At 35.8% G+C, this 14,245-nt stretch overlaps 2 long non-coding RNA genes across 4 annotated transcripts; both read left to right on the top strand.

Annotated features, from left to right (window-relative positions):
• Window positions 3,749-7,962, top strand: LOC107629943. 3 transcript variants are annotated; one of them, XR_001618103.2, is made up of 7 exons: window positions 3,749-4,118; window positions 4,205-4,239; window positions 4,556-4,649; window positions 5,250-5,290; window positions 6,713-6,775; window positions 7,100-7,289; window positions 7,597-7,962. It is a non-coding gene; the product is annotated as an uncharacterized LOC107629943 (long non-coding RNA). The 3 variants fall into 3 exon arrangements; XR_002358945.1 differs by lacking the exon at window positions 5,250-5,290 and having other exon boundaries at window positions 3,752-4,118; XR_001618102.2 differs by lacking the exon at window positions 6,713-6,775 and having other exon boundaries at window positions 3,757-4,118.
• On the top strand, window positions 8,479-9,776 carry LOC110269586. The gene is made up of 3 exons (XR_002358361.1): window positions 8,479-8,513; window positions 8,792-9,237; window positions 9,414-9,776. It is a non-coding gene; the product is annotated as an uncharacterized LOC110269586 (long non-coding RNA).

Below are 14,245 nucleotides of genomic sequence, written 5' to 3'. Positions count from 1 at the left end.
CCGTGGTCGTCTCCCTCCGGTTCTTGGCGTCACCTTGTCGCCCGGGACCTGTCCTCGCCCTCGTCGTCGCGATTCCATCTCCTCGGCTCTCTAATGAGGTGGGAGAATTCAGCAAGCTTCCCGTCCCTGATTGCTTGCTCTAGTGCATCCTTCAGGTCGAAACAGTCTTGGGTCTTGTGCCCATATCCCTTGTGATATTCGCAATAAAGGCTTTTGTTTCACCCTGTTCGATCCTTCAGACGTCAGGGTTTCGACAATATTCCTTTCTCGGCTATCTGTTGGTAAACTTCCATGATCGGTGTCGCGAGGGGAGTGTAATTAGTGAACTTCCCGACTCGGGGAAATGGCTTTGGTGTCTTGTTCGCACCCCCGTCTCCCACATGTTCCCTTGGTCTTTCTCCACTCTCGTGGTGCCGGGTTTGGTTGTGAGAGGGCTACTGTTTGTTGGCAGCCACGACCCGGCTGACATCTTCATCATTAATGTACTCCCTCACTACACACTGGATCTCCTGCATTGTCCAGACTGGTTTCGTAGTAAGATGCTTTCTGAAGTCCTCGTTCAGGAGTCCGTTCGTCAAGCACAAACTTGCTACCGAGTCCGTCAGCCCGTCAATCTCCAAGCATTCATCGTTGAACCCATCCAGGTATTTCCTGGCCGTCTCGCCGGGTCTTTGTGTCACCCCCAGTAGGTTGATTGGGTGCTTTGCTTTGGCGATCCTGGTCGTGAATTGGGCTAAGAAGGTATGGCTGATGTCTGCAAAACCAGTCACTGAGCCCTGCAAGAGGTTATTGAACCACCGTATTGCAGGTCCCGCCAAAGTGACCGGGAATGCACGGCACCTTACCTCGTCCCCCACTCCTTCTAGGTTCATCCTGGCCTCAAAGGCCGTGAGGTGTTCCAGCGGGTCTTGCGTTCCGTCATACCTCATGTCCGTTGGCTTGTCAAAGTGTTTCGGTAGCCGGACCTCGAGTATGGAACGATGGAATGGGGTCGCTCCCATTATCACGGATCCCCGGGTTCTCGCCGTTCTTCCTTCGTCGTATTCCCGACGAGCGTCTTTGTGTCTACGATCCGTTGTACGCCGCCTCTCATGTCTAGCATAGATGACGGGGTCATGGCGTCTTCTCGCGCGTCCTCTTTCCCCAGCGCTCTCGAATTCAGCTTGGGGGCTGGGCGTGCGTCTGGAGTGGCTCCTAGAGTGGGAGCGTGAGTGGCTTTGTTCTGGGGTGTGCTGATCGTGTTCTCTATCTACTAGGCGGCGTTCCAAGTCTTGCATTCTGTGGCGCAGCTCTTGCATTATTCTGGCGTGGTTGTCACCAGTTCCCCCGAAGGGGCGTCTCTCGTGGGATTGTGTTGCGTGCCTTGGAGGGGATCTTGGATGCTGCTGGAAAGCATTCGCGGTGGCGTCCCCTCCGGGCTCGGCCCCGCGTCTTGTTCCGGTTTGGACCAGTACGAAGTCCATGGACGACATCCCCACAGACGGCGCCAATGTTCGGTAAGTCGGTTACCGGACGGTTCGGTTGACGGACGGTTCGGGTTGGTATCCCGGTTGGTGGTGGGGATCTCGTCTGGTCGTGGGCTGCCGGTCAGGTGTAGACGGGGTCCCGAGCACATCGTGAGGGAAAAAGGGGGGTGTCACCTGCAAAGACACTCCGACGCTCTAGTCAGTAAATGTGCAGGCGAAAAGGGGGTAGAGTGATGTGTGACGTACCTTGGGGGAACGGTAAAACCTTCCCCTTATATACTGTCAGAGGTGGGCCCTGCAAGGACAGGCCACTACAGCTGTGAGGGACGCGTGTCCGGGTCGGCTGTGGGGCACCCTACTCTTGACCGTTCGGGTCGGGTAATGTTCGGTAAGTCAGTTACCTGACGGTTCAGTTGCCGGACGGTTTGGGTTGGTATCCTGGTTGGTGGTGGGGATCTCGTCTGGTCGTGGGCTGCCGGTCAGGTGTAGACGGGGTCCCGAGCACTTCGTGAGGGAAAAAGGGGGGTGTCACCTGCAAAGACACTTCGACGCTCTAGTCAGTAAATGTGCATGCGAAAGGGGGTAGAGTGATGTATGACGTACCTTGGGGGAAGGAGAAGGGTAAAACCTTCCCCTTATATACTGTCAGAGGTGGGCCCTGCAAGGACAGGCCCACTTTCCCCGAGGCGTTCTCCTCACAGCTGTAGGTGAGCTGTCAGGGACGCGTGTCCGGGTCGGCTGCGGGGAGCCCTACTCTTGACCGTTCGGGTCGGGTGGCGCTCGGGTCGGCCCAACCCGTGGAGGGTTTGGGCCAGGCCGTAACATCAATGTTTTGATGCTTTTCTGACCTCACCGATTAACTTATCCACTACTTATTCTCATGGAGAAACCATATGTTTTTTATCACCTTCCGATAGTTTGTCATCTATTTGCACTTTTTTTTTCTCTGATACCATGTTAGAAATATGAGACTAAACTGGAGAAAGAATTTCTGTATTATTGAGTTTATTCAAGCTGTCTAGAATGATACAATATAAAAAGATATTTATAAGTATTAAGAGTACGTAATATTCTATAATAAATATTCAGATATGATAAATAATGCTAATTGATCCTAATTATTTTCTAACAGACACAAAATGGTGGAGGATCTATCTTGGATGAGTTTTATACATTATAAAAGAGACACAGAGAACTAGAACTTCAATCATAGTTAATGAAACGAGAATATACGGAACATTTATTGGTCATAAAAGCACTCTATTTCAGAAGCATATTTACCTTGCATCTTTTACCATCAAATTTGTTTATTTGATTTATTGATTCTTACATTATTGATATAGGTGGGCAGACTCTGTACGAGTAAGAGTAGAAGTGGACACTTAATAGACACTACAAAAAAAAAGGGTTAAAATAGTAATTTTTTTGGAAATAACAATGGTTACAACTGCCATTATTACTAAAAATGGCGCCTTCCAAAAACACCGGTATTCTGGCCGATATTTTGGTTATTATGGTGATTTTTTTATGGTTAAAATGGCAGTTTTAGCCGTCATTGTAACCAAATAAAACAGAGGTTTGTTGTTGTTTAAAATGACGATTTTTAATCGCCGTTTTTATCAGGGTTAAATGGCATCATTCTCGTTTAAAATGACGGTTTTTAATCGCCGTTTTTACCTGGGTTTAATGGCATTATTTTCATTTAAAATGAAATTTCTAACCTCTGTTTTTATCAGGATATAATGGCACCGTTTTGTTTAAAATGGTAATTTTTAACCGTCGTTTTTACCTAAGTATGATGGCAATTTCATACTTTCTAAAATGAGATCGAAACTACCTATTTAAAATGACATTTTTAGAACTCAAACTTTAAAATCTCATAATAACCAAAAGGCATAACCTTAAATCAAACATCATAACAAGATTTTTAATTCATACATGGTTTGCGAAAATCAAAAGTCATAATCCAAAAAATAAAGTATCAAAGATAACATTTTTTAATAATTTATCTTAATATATATATATATATATATATATATATATATATATATATAATACTTAATAAATAAAATCTTTATCATGCAAGATTATGCTTCTTTGTTGCTCGCTCCAGAAGACTTACTTTCTAACTCTTTTGGTGATGAAATCTCACTCTCTTAATCCAATTCCTACAACAAAAATATAATTATGAGCTCCACTACAAAAAAAGGGGCATAAAATGGCAACATAATGGGGATTCTATAAAACCGCCATTATATTCATATTTGAGGCGGTTTGTGCGACTGCCATAATTTGCTTGTAGAAAGCAGCGTTTTTTTTTGTGCTTTTGGCGGTTTTAAACGCCATTACCTACTCCTGCTCCTGCTTCACTGGTAAAAAAAATTTTTTATTTCATTAATAAACATTGTGATATTTAATCAAACCTCCATCGCAATGTGAGAAACCAAGAAGAAACTCCATGGCAACATGAGATCTGCAATCTCATCCGTGAGGCTCTCCTCTGGTGGCAAGCTCCTCCATCAACGCTTTTCTTCCAGCTGCGATCTCCTCCATCAACGTTTCACTTCAATTGATGGATCTGCCATGTGATTTTTCCTGCTCCACCGTGTTGTCCTCTGTGAAGCTTCTCCTTCTCCATCTTCGTTGAATTAGGTTTATATACAAATTCACATTCTCTTCTTTTAATTACTCATATTTTGTTTTGCAAATTGTTAATACTTCTATTTCTGTAATTTTAGGTTTTGATTTTCTTCCTTGTTAGCAGAAATTGGGGGTAAGATCTTCATGTAATTTCTTCGATTTTTTCTTACATGCATGTATACAAATTTGCATTCTCTTTGCGGTTTTGATTTGTAAATATGCTCTCGGTTGGTGCTTTACTGATTTGCATAGCACGTGTTTGATGAATTGCTTGAATACTTATTTTTTTTGTCTATGCATTTATTCAATCATTGTTGTATGTGGCATATTTCTTTTGCAGACATATCAACAAATTCTTTTATTAGCTTGAAACTTGTTTTTGTGCTTTGTTAAGTTATTTGCTTTAGAGAACAATGAAATTGTTAACAACGAGGTTGTTTTATGTGCAGGTGATGAAGATAAATTGATTTGGAACTATTTAGAAGATGGAAGCTACTTAAATAAGAACCAGTTGAAGATAGACATCATCTTTTCATTCATCTGGTGAGTATTAACATGCTGAACTTAAATAGTGCTTGTGACATTGAAATAATTAGTTTAAATTTAGTATTAGCATGCAGTTTTCTTATCATCAGAGGTTGCTGCAGTAGCTGCAAGAGCTTTAACGCCAAAGCAACATGGTCCTGGTGGTTTACCACTTTCACTCATCAAGTAACTCACACAAGACTTTAGGTTCTTAATCACATCACTGCATGATGAAATTGTAGCCTCAGAACTAGTTACTGAGGTCACTAAAATCATAAGAACACATGCATAGCAGCAACTGAACTACGGGGATAATGAGATAGTTTTTTATTTCTGCTATTATTTTCTTAGTTGTTATTTCTTCAAGAATTGTATATGATTTTACGGTTCATATAAGTTTAATTAGTTTGCGATGATGATTTGATGATTAGATTAAAAATTATATAGATTCATAATAAAATAGAATTGTTTAATTACAACATAAGTTTGGGCTTTGATTTACATTTATGTTTGATTGTAGTTGGATACATACTTTGGTTCTTTCAAATGCTTGATCTCTTGCTCAACTTTGTTCTTCTTTCATTTTATTTATTTATTTTTTTGGTTTCCATTCTGCAGAGCATAATAGAATCAAAGCCAACGAAGCATTGAATTCTAAGGTTAGCAACTTCATTGTAAATCTGAGTTCCCTTTGAGTTATTTGGCAGATTTTGGTAATTTTTCTTTTGGTGCTGTGATGGGTGATTTAGAAGATTTGAAGTTTGATTATCACTATAAGAAAGTGTTTGATGATAGCATTATCGAGTGGGAAAATGAAGAGATATTTTAGTGTATGGTTTGTTTGGAAGACATTGAACTTGTCACGGCATTAAGAAGGAATTGGCTTTTAATGTTGTTATTGTTTAATAATTTTCTTCTACTCCTTTGATCGCTGATTATTGGGTGTTAGTTAATGCTAGTAATATATACCCTTTGATAAAACTGTTGAGTGATTATATTGATTTTAATGAATCTGTTGGTGATAAATTTTCATGTAAAACAGATTTTAGATCTTCTTCAACTTTTGTTGCTAGCTACTTTACTTTAAAAGTTTTAATTTTTAATATTTGCTGGGAAAGAAAAAAGAAAGAAAATTACCAGGTAAGCTTAGTATTATACTTATTGGGCCTCTATTTGAAATATAATTTATATATTTTTCCGTGTTGCAATATTTCCTCTTATTTTTTAGTACCTTGCGGCTCAGTTCTACTACTACTGCTTTTTGCACTGTCAAAAACCTAAAAAGATGATTTCATATATTGTGACACCAAGTCAAAGCTGTGTTGTTCGTATATATAATCCTATATACATATTCATGCTTCTATGCTATGTATTAATGTTTGTATATATAATTCTATATATATATGTGACGCACATAAATAAATTACAGTTAGCTATGTATTAATTTTCTTTGCTTCTATGCTATATTTTTTGGCATCTGACTAAGATTGTTAGTATGTCTATGTCATCATGCATTCATGCTCATTATATCCAAATAATAATCATCCATCAATATACATAGTATTGTTTATATATGTTATTGGCCAGCATCCATTTGGAATAAAGTCATTTATTTTATGCGAAATTCCATTATTAGTATCTAAAATAACCTTATGTTGTTCAGTGTTCAGTAATGAAAAAATTTTGGCTCCCATTCTTTTTCTTGTACACAGATTTTTTAACCCAATTTCTCAAAGCAATTTTTTTAACTAGATGTCATCATGCATTCATGCTCATTATATCCAAATAATAATCATCCATCAATATACATAGTATTGTTTATATATGTTATTGGCTAGCATCCATTTGGAATAGAGTCATTTATTTTATGCGAAATTCCATTATTAGTATCTAAAATAACCTTATGTATGTTGTTCAGTGTTCAGTAATGAAAAAATTTTGGCTCCCATTCTTTTTCTTGTGCACAGATTTTTTAACCCAATTTCTCAAAGCAATTTTTTTTAACTAGTATCTTAAATCACAGGTTACTTTTATATTTATATGTATCTATATCTTGATCTATACATTTTGCTACTTTTCAGTATAAAGAGATCATGAATTTTGTGGTAACACCAAGCTAAACAAATTATTTTCACTTTAATAAGGTGAGAATATAATATGATTAACACTTAATAATTAGTTATCTTTAGGGTGGAACTTTTAAAGTTCATTTTCTAGATAATTAAGAGCGTGTAAATATTTGGCATTTTGACTTAATTACAACTAGTAATGGAGATTTACTTTTTCTAAAAAATCTGGTTATTATTAGTTGTGAATTCTAATGATATTAACTCAAACTTTGCTTCCTTTCCAATCAGTGTAGCAAATATTGGACCTTTATTTGTTTTGTTGAGTTGAACCCTTTATTAACTCGAAGATGGGTTATTTCTTGATGAATGGAGGAACTCAAGAAGTGGTTTTCTTTTCAGTGGAGGGAATGAGATTGAAGGAGATGGAAGCCAACTTGACATGGGAGTGCTCGATTTCAACAAGGTCAAGGCTTCGGTGGGCAAAGGAAGGGAAGGAAAAAGCACCAAACACTTTGCAACTGAGAAACAAAGAGAGCAACTGAATGGCAAATACAAAATCGTGAGGAGTGTTATCCTAAACCCCATAAAGGTATAAAACACTTATAAACTTGTTTACCAATTATTACAAAGGTTGAGTCTGCTATTAACAGATGGATAGAGCCTCTGTGGTGGGTGATGCCATTGAATATATAAGGGAGCTGCTCAGAACGGTCAATAAGCTCAAATTACTGGTGGAGAAGAAAAGATATTGAAGGGAGAGATGCAAAAGGCAGAAAGCGAAAGATGATGCTACAACATAAAGCCTTTCAGCAATCCAGATGGATGCATAAGGACCTCATGGCTTCAAAGGAAATCGAAAGATATCTAACCTGAAATTTGGCTTATTCTTTTTGCAGGTCTTAACCAGAATTCGACACTGCAGCTATCACGTGGCTTTCCTGTGGGGAAATCTCCTGGTTCTAAGCCTGGTGTTCCTGTGGTTGTCGAAAGAGTTAGGATACATGGACTGTCAAGGATTAGAAACCTGAGTAAATTTGCGCACTCCATGAAAGTGAAGGTGTTGCCTACAGATCCAAATGTTTGCATTCTGACAAACCCCAATTTGACGGTTTATCTTGTATTGAATTTAAGGGATTTTATCACCTTTTACCCACATTTATTCAATGAAATAGCATGGTTTTGTATATTCTCCTTTAATTGTGCTTAAGAGTGAAAACATGCTTTTTAGGTCTTAAAATAGCTAAATTTAATTCTCCTTGATTGTCACAAGTAATCCTTTCATACAAAAATAATCATTTCATACAAAAATTTGTTTGTCACAAGTACAAACCCCTAAAATCTATAAACCGAAGTATTTAAACCTCGGGTCGTCTCTCCAAGGCTTTAGAATTCGCTGGCCACGTTTTGCTTTAAGTGAACTAGGTGGCAGCAACAGCGCGTGCGCGTACTTTGCGCGTGCGCGCCACCATATGTGTAGCAACTATGGCAAATCTTATATCGTTTCGAAGCCCCAGATGTTAGCTTTTCAACCCAACTAGAACCGCATCAATTGGACCTCTGTAGCTCAAGTTATGGTCGTTTAAGTGCAAAGAGGTCGGCTTGACAGCTTTCCGGTTCTTTCATTTCTTCATGAGTTCTCCACCTTTTCATGCTTCTTTCTTCAGTCCCTTGATCCAATCTTTGCCTTCTAAATCTGAAATCACTTAGCAAACATATCAAGGCATCTAATGGAATCAAGGAGAATTAAATTTAGCTATTTTAAGACCTAAAAAGCATGTTTTCACATTCCAAACATAGAGATCTGTTTCCATAGGTGTGTATTTGTGTGTAGCCTATCTGCTTTTGAAGAATCTCTTTGTGCACGGTATGAATATGTATTTGATCAATGAGGTTGGTTCTAGTGATCTGTTGTCTTGTTGAGTGAACATGGTGAACACCATTTTCTCTAGGACTGGGCTTATACCTCAAGTCTCAATTTGATTATGGAATATTATTCCCTTTATAACTCACAGTTTTCATGTATTAAATTGAACTAGGATTTGTAAACTGGTATATCTAATTTATTAGGGCAATTTTGTGCGTCTTGTTCAGGAATGCATCTCTTGCTGTAGGAATGTGCTCACAAGGCCAGTGGGAAAAAGTTAGCAAGGGTTCTTGGGTTCGATCAATGTCTCCTTTTGACCACAATGCAAGCTCTTAGATATAAGGACTGCTAGCACAACACTGAAAAATTTTGAGGTGTCTGCCGAAGAAGGCAAATGGTCTTAGTTGTGTTTGTCAAATTGATGTGTTATAGCTTCTTGTTGTGCTATTGATCCATCTTAAAAACACTGTGAACCGGCTCTAATGCAGTTCTCTCTGTCTCTCTCTCTCTCTCTCTCTCTCTTGCAGAATTTTTTGCATATCGTGTTGTATTGTTAATATTGGGTATTACTCTAATAAGCTTGGCATCCTTCTTAAGCAAATCGTTAGCATTTTATTATAGCAGCGCAATGGCAGTTGGGGTCATTCTTATGATACTTATGATTCTTTACCAGGTAACTTATTACTATTCCATGCTTTCTTTTCCTTATTTTCACTCTTTCAATCACACTCATAATTTTCTCGACTCTTTCTACCAATCTAATTTTATTTTTTCTCTTTATATTATTTGACTAGTTATATATTATTTCTAATGATATCTTTTCATTGTTATAATTTCAATTTATTACAGCTGGCTTGATAGAAATTCCCTGACAGGAGAGGTTCCTACAAATCTTTATAAGAGATGAGTTTGCATAATGAAGTTGGAGTGTTGGAGCAAGAAACAAAGATGTTGGAGCAAGTTCCCGAGATGAAACTCACACAAGAGACTAAGAAACTAAGGCAGGTTTGTTTTAAAGTTAATTACAAAAGGAGGAAACTTTTTGCCTCCAAATTTTATTCATCATCACTTAGCTGAGCTACTTGTCTTGTATATTCATATTCTAAGTAGTGAAAACAGCACTTAGTTTAGGAAACTGGATGGTAGATTTGACTGATTAGTGTTTATTGCAATGCTTGTATTTTGGTAAATTTAGTAAGACAAGGTTTTATACAGGAGTTATTACTTTTGATTTTCAATAATAAAAAATTATATACTATATTAATATTTTGTTTATGAGTTATATAATATTTTATTTATGGATTATAATTTTTTGTTATTGTGAAATTTTAATCACAAAATTATTTATTTAACGCGATAAAAATGACGGTAAAAATTATTTTTTTAAACAATAAAAAATGTCACTGTCAGGGTAAAATGTCGGTTAAAAAATGCCGTTTTAACCAACCAAAACGCCATTCTGTCAAGGTAATAATGGCGGTTCAAACTGCCGTTTTAACCTATCCAAAAACCACCATTTGAACCCTGAAAATAACGGCAATTTGAACCGCCGTTTTAACCAACCAAAACGCCACTCTGTCAGGGTAATAATGGCAGTTCAAACCGCCGTTTTAACTTATCCAAAAGCCGCCATTTTAATCCTGAAAATAACGGCGGTTTGAACCGCCGTTACAGTTGCAGAAGATAAAACCTATGATATATTTTGAGTCTGTTTTGGCTAAAAGATTATGTTGTATAAACATCAAGCAAAATCAAAATGTGTAAACTTTAATGCTGTCCCTGAAGAAGGAGAATGTCTGTTATTTTTAGATTCAACTTTAGTTGAATTGATTTTATTAAGTGTTGTTGTTAATGTACAAAACCTCTAGACATGACATGGACGCTTGAATGACTCCATAGACACCAATGGAAATGAGTGCCTTGCTGTGGAATCAGGCAAGGAAAGACACCAATGGATGCTTGAATGACTCCATAAACAATCGGTGCATATTCCTAATAGGTGGACATGGAAAATAGTGACAGCAAACTAAATAATGAGTGCTAAAGTAAAATTAAGTAAGAGTAGGGGGCATGCATTAATTGATTACTATTTCAGTCTTTTTTCTTGCAATTGATTTAGCACCTGAAGTATAAGAAATTATTTGTTTTTGTCAAATTTCTGGAATGATTTGACTATTAAATGTTCAAAAATTTTCTCTCTTCTTTGTCATTTGCCAAAATCACACACCAAACAAAGGCATTTAATCTGGCGACCCCCGAGAGATCGATGCTCAAAAGCAAAATCCAAAAACTTGTTTAAATCATCTTTATACTCATGCATGGTTCGTGATTTTTCAATTCATAACTTATCAATTGACATGACCAAGAAGGACTATAAATAGGAATTTTAAAAAATTTATTTATTAAAAGTCTATATATATTCTAAAGGCAAGAAAATTATTCTTGTATGTACAAATTAAACATTAAACAAATACTTAAATAGTATTCTAAAAGAAACTATAAAAAAAATTATTAGTATTTTTTTGTTTAGGAATTAATCTATATAAATATTCAAAAATTTATTTATCATTTTACTTATATAAAAATAATAGAAAAATCAAAAGAAAAATGATTACCAGAAACAGCAAAGATCTTAAACTTAGCCCGTCTTGCACGCACAATAGGATTTGGTATTATTTCAAGTCCAGAGATCTTTACAGGATAATAAATCTTAATATGGTGTTATTTCAAGTCCAGAGATCTTTACAGGATAGTAAATCTTAATAGTTAAGAAAAGGGATAAGTACTTTTTTCGTTCCTAAGGTTTGAGGTCAAAATCAAAATCGTTTCCGACCTTTTTTTGTTATTAAAATCATCCTCAATATTACAAAACGGTATAAAATCGTCCTTTTCTACTTCAATTTTATTTTTTTTACCAAATTATCCTTATTAAATAATAAAAATAATTAAAAAATTAGCCCACTGCCACAACCCTTTCTGTTTTCTTCTTCCTCTACTCTTTTCCCTTCTCCTCTGTCCACTGACCCATGGCCGAACCACCACCAGCGACTACCTCAGCTGCCTCTAGCAGCTACTGTCCTCACCACCGCCGCTGCAACATCCACCTCTCCCCTGGTTTCTTTTTGCTTTGTTCTTCATTACAGGTTCATGAACCAACCCACTTTCAGTTCCTTTAATTTTCGTTTAATTTAACTTAGGTTTAATTAGAATTTTAGTTTAATTTTTAATCAGTTCTAGTTGCTCGGTTAGTTTAGTTAGATTAGATTTTTCTGTTAATGGATACTAGGTTATTAGGATAGGTTAGTTTAGGCTTGTTAGTGGTAATAGGATTGTATGTGTTTGGATTTCTGAATTATTGCTGGTATTGCTGTTGAATTGTATGTGTTTGCCTTATGAAGATTTTGTTATTCGAATTGCTGAGGATTGTGTTAAATATGTGGGTACGTACTTGAATATATGGTTGTTTTGGATTAAAACTGGTTCCATTGACAAATTGCTGCTAGAATTGTTGAAACCTGTAGTTTAGTTTGCTTTGATTGGGTTTGGTTGCCAAGGGATAACAGGCTGTTGCACTCTCGGCCCACATGGTCTGGTATGTCTTGCTCATAAAGCATCACTTTTTTTTTTCTAACTAATCACTTTTTTGGCTGGATAGGATTGAGGGAGGGGTGGAGGGAGAGACCGAAGAGATGCTGGGGAGTGGGTGGGGTGGGGTTTTGTTTTTTTTTTAATATTATTTTTATTAATAATGAAGAGTAATTTGGTCAAAAAAATATAATAAAAGTAGAAAAGGACAATTTTATAATGTTTTGTAATATTGGGGATGATTTTAATAAGAAAAAAAAGTCGGGGACAATTTTGATTTTGACCTCAAACCTTAGGGACAAAAAAAGTACTTATCCCTTGAGAAATTAAGAGTGGCTCATATTAACCAGTAATTGGTGCATTCTACCATGACTATAATTAAGGTGACTACAGTAATTATAAAACTTTGACAATTTGTAGTTAAAATTAAACCTATAGTTTTTATTATTTATTAATATTTTTTTATTTGAAGAAATAAAAAATGATCAAATTAAAAATATTGTCAAATAATAAAAAAGTATAACTTTAATTTTAACTACATTTTTCTCAAGTATTGTTAAATTTTCATAATTACTATAATCACCATACTCATAACTACCACAAATTCCCCTGTTAACTAATATGTCAAATAATACATGGACTAGAGTAAGAGGGTAGCTTTTAAACAAGAAAAAAGATGCATTATTATTAATTTGACACACAATAATAATTAACAAACATGCAATGTTCTCTTCATTTCATTCTCATGTGAATATTCCAAGCAATACATGCATGCTAGTTAGCACTTCCCAGAATGTAGAATAATACCTACTATAAGGATTGAGTCATTATTGAAGGATGTAGAGCCTATACAGAATAAGGTCTCAAAAAACCTTCCCTTACTGTAGAACATGTATAACTCTTCTATCATTAGTATCATTATATTTATTCTTAGAATCTCTGGAGAAGGAGATTATATATATGAACACACACCAAGAGAATTTATTTAATTAATTTGATAAAAGGGTAGATGCAAAAGTTATTTTCTACAACTGTTTCAAACAATTATAGCAACAAATATCATACCAAGAAGTCATATAATGATTTTAGATTTAGTTTATGCACTCTACATGGTCACTCATCAACCATACAACTTAAGCAAAATATTATACAAAGAAGCCATATAATGAGTTATTTGAAGTAGTTGTTTGAAGAAATTGTTTGAATAACAAAATCTAAAGAAAAAAATATCATCAAGCTAATAAACCTCAAGCACAAAAATGGAGATAAACAATGGTAAAGTAAATGCCGTAAGGCCGTAACAAGAATTGCCAAAGCAAGACACCCTGTGTCAAGAAGATTGAAGTCCAGATCCATTCAAATGCCCATTATCCATGCAACAATCACACTTAATGGAACCTGATGAAAATCGATTACACCACTAAAATTTTTTCAACATTTTCTATAGATGATCAATTATCTATGGATAATGTTGAAAAAATTGATCATCTATAGATAATGGGCAATAGATGATCAATTTTTTCAACATTTTCTATACTTCAATACTGATCCATCACGCTTTTTCCCTATTTTACACCAAGTTATATTCGCACTATTTGTTGTACACCAAGTTACATAATGGGATTTCATATTCCAATAAAAAATAAGTTGCGTTAATATTTCTATTACAAAAATAACAATAATAATAACAACAAACTCTTACTATTAATACATTCTTACCACAAATATGGAAATTTGAGTTGCGGATCCCATAGCTACCCCCAAAGATATGTCATGCATACATGATAATTAATTGAACCATGAGCCGCCACGAATTAATTTCAAAATATTACTTAACAGCTAATACATCTAAGTCAAGCATGATACGAAGTGAATTTTCTATTAAACTATATAGTGCGTATATAATTGACAAAAATAAAACCATACCAACTTGTTCTTAAAAGTAAATATGATTACACCACTCTATTAAACTATATAGTGCGTATATAATTGACAAAAATAAAACCATACCAACTTGTTCTTAAAAGTAAATATGATTACACCACTATTAAACTATATAGTACGTATATAATTGACAAAAATTAAATCATACCAAC

Source organism: Arachis ipaensis, chromosome B03 (assembly GCF_000816755.2).
Source record: "Arachis ipaensis cultivar K30076 chromosome B03, Araip1.1, whole genome shotgun sequence".
In the NCBI taxonomy this organism is placed as follows: domain Eukaryota; kingdom Viridiplantae; phylum Streptophyta; class Magnoliopsida; order Fabales; family Fabaceae; genus Arachis; species Arachis ipaensis.
Note: the sequence above shows the minus strand (reverse complement) of the source record. Positions and strands in the feature narration are given on the sequence as shown.